The sequence below is a fragment of the Cryptomeria japonica genome, chromosome 5 (assembly GCF_030272615.1).
Source record: "Cryptomeria japonica chromosome 5, Sugi_1.0, whole genome shotgun sequence".
NCBI lineage: Eukaryota > Viridiplantae > Streptophyta > Pinopsida > Cupressales > Cupressaceae > Cryptomeria > Cryptomeria japonica.
This window is the reverse complement of record NC_081409.1, coordinates 804,842,443-804,848,436: the sequence shown is the minus strand read 5'-3', so window position 1 is coordinate 804,848,436 and position 5,994 is coordinate 804,842,443.

The following is a 5,994-nucleotide window of genomic DNA, read 5'->3' as shown; positions in this document are numbered from 1 at the left end:
AAAAGCATGGTTAGGGGGTTAGTTCATGTCGGGTTCACCAATTAATGTAGATAGGAAATGTGGAAATCATCAAAGCAAAGTATAAACATTAGCCTAGTTCAATCACAAAAACTAAATTGCAATGACCAATCCTAAAAACACTCAATAAAGACATGAAAACAAGACATCAATTCAAACGCAAACCATTGAAAACTTGGATGTCTCCTTCATGTGGCTCCATTGTCCTTCTTTCTCCTTCAAATAGCTTTGTTTGTGGATCTCACCTACTAGTGCATAAGCATGATGTGAAAGCAAGTAGACAAGACGATAGCGCAAGAATACTAGAAGCGTGATTGATTCGACCAGGGGCTTTGATTGAAGAAATTCATCCAATTTATAGATAAATTGGAGAAATGACAAGATTAGAATGAAGAGATTTGAAAGGAAATTTCAAATCAAGAATGACAAATTATGACAAATTATGACAAATTGACACTTTCTATGCAAGATTGATTGATTGTCAATTATGACAAATTACTATGTCAAAATTGATTGATTTTCAATTATGACAAATTATGACAAATTTGCTATGTCATTCCCATGAAATTAGGAGAAATAGGAGAAATTAGAAAAATAGATGAATTTTGAAATTAGGAAATTAGAAAAAGAGGAAATTAGGAATTAAGAAATTTAGAAAATCAGGAAATTAGGAATTAAGTGAATTAATTAACAATTTTTCATTTATTAATTAATTCACAAAGAGGAATGAATTAGTTAGCCAATTAAATAAACATTTAATTGTGACAAGAAGACTTAGGATAAATAAATAAATTATTTAACCTAGAGGGAGAAATGACAAACAAGGTTAAATGAATAAATCATGAAACCCTAGAAAATGAATTAGAAAATGCAAGAATGACAATTAGGTCTTGACAAAGGATAATTGATATCGATTCGATTTGATCATGATTCTAACTTGATAAATGATTTGACTGATAAGTGATTTGATTGATAAATGTGTCAATTGACGAGGAACACTGACAAATTGATCCAAATTGACATGATTGAGAAGGACGACAATCGATGACAAATCGATCGCAAAATGACAAGATTGAAAATGACAACAATTGATGACAAATCGATCGCAAGACGACAAGATTGATGACAATTTAATCGAAAGACAAGGATTGATGACGAATCAATCACAAGATGACAAGATTGAAAAGATGACAAAAACCCTAATTAGGATTGACGATGTCCAAAATGATGACACATTAACACGCACATTGATGCGATAGGATAAGATCGATCAAAATCATGACTAAAGATTGTTATTGACAAGACCAAATTCGAAAGCGAGACAAATGAAGAATGCAGAAGAAGGACTCGATGCTCGCAAATGATAAAGACCAAGTACGCAACATAGAAGAAATGTTAATGCGACGCAAAAACCTAAAATAAGGCAATGCGCCAATGTTAAAATATGACTCTGCAAGCGTTGACCAGTTTTAGACGTCTACACCACCAATTTGGTTTGACCTTTGGCTCATATGGAGGAAAATCTGGAATAGTGATTACTTTGTTTGCCACTAGTTTCTTGAAAACTGACTCAAGTGGTTCTCCCAATGGAGTGTACTTCCTTCATGACTTTGAAGTTGTTTGAGTATTCACTTGATTGTTTGTAGAGCTTGATCCAAAAAACATGATTTTGGGTCGTACTGTATTGGCATCAACAACACCATCATTGACTGTGTTCTTGTTTTTGTTCCAAAATCTTGGCTTATCTTTTCCTTTAAAGTCATCTTTGTTTTTCTTGAATATCTTAATGACTCCTTGCTCAATTAGGACCTTCTCTGTTGCTAAGCCTTTTTCAATGACATCCTTGAAGGTGGACAAACAAGATTTTCTCATGTCATAACCAATGTCTTTGTTAACATTCTGAGTGAACATTTCTACCATTTGTTTCTGTGGAATTTCACAAGAACATCTGCTGGCTAGATATCTCCATCTTTGCAAAAATGATGAAAAAGATTCTCCATCCCTTTGTTTGGTGTTGCACATAGTAGTGATTGATATATCTATCTCTATGTTGTATGAGAAATGTTGAATAAATGCCTCTGCTAAGTCACCCCATGACTTAATACCAAGTGGAAGTTGGGAGAACCATTCCATAGCTTGATCACCTAAGCTTTCTGGGAATAATCTCATCAAATATGTCTCTTCTGCTGCTACCTCAATGCAAGCTGTGAAAAAATGTCTTATGTGTGCCTTAGGATCCCCTTTGCCTCTATACTTATCAAACTTAGGTGTCACAAAGTGTGTAGGAAATGGAGGCATTGGAATGCTCTTGTCAAATGGATAAGGACATATGTCTCTCATTGTGTAAATTGGCTTCGGTGTATTTATGTCCTCCATTTTCTTTTTTAAGTCCCTGATTTGTTGCTCCAAATTGTTCTTAGGTGGAGACCGACTTCTTGGACCATACCCCATGCATGAGCCACTGGGTGGAGGAAGAGCATGTTGCATATATGGATGATATTGATCATACACATGTTCATATGGAGGAGGTCTATAATGATGTTGCGTATATGGACCACTTGGTATAGAGTCATGGTGAGGAATGGAATATATGCTTTGTCCATGTATACCATACTCTACGTGCATGTCATGTTCTAATGTGTTTCCCCCAAATTTGACGCGGGGTTTCCTTGTGTCCAAATTTTGAGCATGCCTTTGGATATCCAATTGCTTTGGTGGTAGGTCTTTAGCATTAGCATGTGCTTAAGTGTATTTTTCTGCATAAGACTTCCATAATGGTCTGCGAAGATGAGTATCATATGCTTGACCATGTGTGTATGGGACCTCTGGTTTTTGAAACAAAGATGATGGTGATTCAGGCACAAGATGTGGTCCTCTATTGCCTCCACTATTAGGCCTCCTTTGATCCATGTTGGAGTGAGTTTGTTGCAAAGGTCGATTTTCCATTATTTGAGACATGTCAAAATCATGAGGTATCTTGGCTCCACTTTGTGCCATCACTTGTAAGAAATATTGTCTATCTCTCCTCATTATTTCCTCAACCAATTGATTGAAACGGGGATCCATAATGGAGTCTTCCACTTCTGCTGAATGTATTGAAATGTTGTCCATATTGTCATTGTGTGTGTCATTGTTGTTTGTAGTGTCCATGTTTTCAACATTTGGAATGTTTCTATAGGCATCCATGTCAGGTAATGTAGTATGATCAGAATTGAAAAAGATATCATTGTCATACTCATAGGAACTCATGTTTGCGGACTCTTGAGCCTCTTTAGTTTCTCTCCTAGATTTTTGGGAACGAGTTTCAACCATGAACTGGGTTTTGACCAAGATGTGTAAGACTAGATGAAAATGGAAAGAGTATGGAAGACAAAGAGTTGGTAGGAATGTAAATGAATCTAAAGTTTACTTGCAATGTCCAAAGTGTAAGACTAAGTATGTATGTAGTAGAGTAGGTGTGGCTTCCAAAGAGATGATAGTTTCTCTTGATGAGGTAAGTTGACCTTGACTCTAAGTAAGACCAAATGAGACCCAAAGGTGATAGACCTTGATGAGGGACCACTTAGCAAAATGTTGTTATATGTAGTGTGTTGACAAAGTAAGATGAGGACAAGCAAGTGACCTTTTGACTCAAGTTTAGACAAAGGTGAATGTAATGTAAGGTGTAAAGCAATGATGGACTTTGTGAGACCCAAAGACAGGTTGAATGCTAGATGAAAACCTGAAGAGATATCTTAGGAAGCTCAATAAGTCTGAAACTGACTGTTCTTGTTTGCTGAATTATGAAAGTTTTCAATCCTGAACACAGACATGCCTATATACTTCACAGACGCGCTTAAAGGACACAGATGTTATTCTGTCAGACACAGACATGTTTCTGAGATGCTGCAATGTTGCTCAAAAGACACATACGTGTTTCTGGCCTTCACAGACACGTTTAGATGACACAAACGTGTTTCTACAAACTTTGTGTAATTTTTCCAATCTGTGAAGTTGTTTTGTTGTGACCAAATTTGAATGTTTGACTGTTTTTCATGACAAGAGAACACAATGTTGATGAGGACTCAATGTTTGCAAGTGTTTAGACTCAAATGACTCAAAGAAAAGTGTGTTGTTTGATGTAAAATTGTTTTGCATACACTTGAAGACACAGAAGACACATTGTTTTAATGTTTGGTCTTGAATGTTTGATAGTTCAAAATAAGACAAGCACAATTCTTATGGTTGGCTAGGACAATAGTTGTTGATCCCACATGGAGTTTCCCCCGAGGCTACGCTATTCAGAGCGGATACTTAGATGCTTGACCCCATTGGCTCCACCCTCGGCACTCACTTCTCGGGGTAGCCAAGCATCAGTCCCCACAAAAACTCCCCATGGTGAACTTTGTATCTCTACTAAGAACCGTATGTGTGTGGGCTGCTACCAGAGGTCCGACCTCCTACCCCAACAACTAGAAGGATTTTGGCTTCTAAAACAAAAAGGTGCTAGTAAGGGCATCCGCTAGTGTGGCCATACATGTGGCACTTTCAGCTCTGTAAATACAGAAGGCTCCCAGCCAGTAGGGGTTACGCCCTACAATTGATCAAATAAATTTGATCAAACGGGTTTATGGGGAGACATAGTGTCGGTATGAACTAATCAACACACATTATCCATAGTTTTCACCATGGATATAGTTGTTTATAGTGGTTCGGAAGAGGTGGGTTTTCCTCGCTACCACTTGGGTCGTTCTCTCCTCACTAGTAGTCCTAATGACCACACAAGGAGACAAGCCCTCTAAAGATTAAACAAAAAGAGCCTATTGCTCAAGACACAAAAGACAATGGTTCAATTTTAGTGCACCAATTGAAGTGTTTGCTAGTCTATGAGAACAAGGCACATAATAAAGATCAAAAACCCTTACCAAGGTCCTCCAACAAATATTTGTTAGTAGTTTGGATTGTTTCAAATGATCACCCCTTCCTACAAGCACACAAGTTAGGTAAATTTTAGATCCAAAAGACTTTGTGAAATAGGGGTCTTCAACAATGCATTTTGTTGACCAATTCAAAGATATGATTCATCATAAAAAAAAGAGCACCTATAAAATTTCAAGAGATTTCCATAAATGTAAGAAAATCCAAAAAATTTGCTAATTTGCTCCAAAAATTATTTTTTTATGAAAAATCATAAACAATTCATATAAAATGCAAAATCGATCCAAAAAATCTGCAATTTTTACTGGAGAGTCCTGATGGTCTTCCAAACCTACATAAAAAAAATTCTGCAACAAATCTAAGCAGTTTGTGAGATATGAGTAAAATAATGCAAAACCCTAATTTTCAAAGATCCAATTTTTGAGGAATTATTTTGCATCAAATTTAAAATCACAAAGAATAGATCCTTGCTCCAAAAAATCTGAAATTTTTATTGAACACTTCTGATAATTTTCCTGACTTGCAAAAAAAATTTGATGCCAAAATTCGTAGTCGTTTGTGAGATCTGATCAAAATAAGGAAAAACCCTAATTTTTAAAGATCCGATTTTTAGGGAAATATTTTAAATCAAAATTAAAATCACAAAGAACAGATCCTATGTATAATTATGAAAGATTTCCAAAAATGTAAGAAAATCTGAAAAATTCACTCATTTGCTCTCAAAATTAATTTTTTATGAAAATTCATAAAAAAAATCATAGAAAATTAAAATATGCTCCAATAGATCTGAATTTTTCTTTGCGAGCTCTTGATACTGTCTTCAACCTACAAAAAAAATTGGTGCAAAATTTCCAAGACGTTTGTGAGATATGATCAAATCTCTCCAAGATCTTGATTTTGTGTCCAAAACCCTAGTTGCACAAGGTTATTCTCCAAGTTGTTTTACAAAACAGTAATATAGGGTTAGAAAAATCTACAAAAAACACAAATCTAACAAAAATCCATGTCCCACGGGGCATGCCAAAATGTATATGGTGAAAGTGGATTAAAAATATTGAA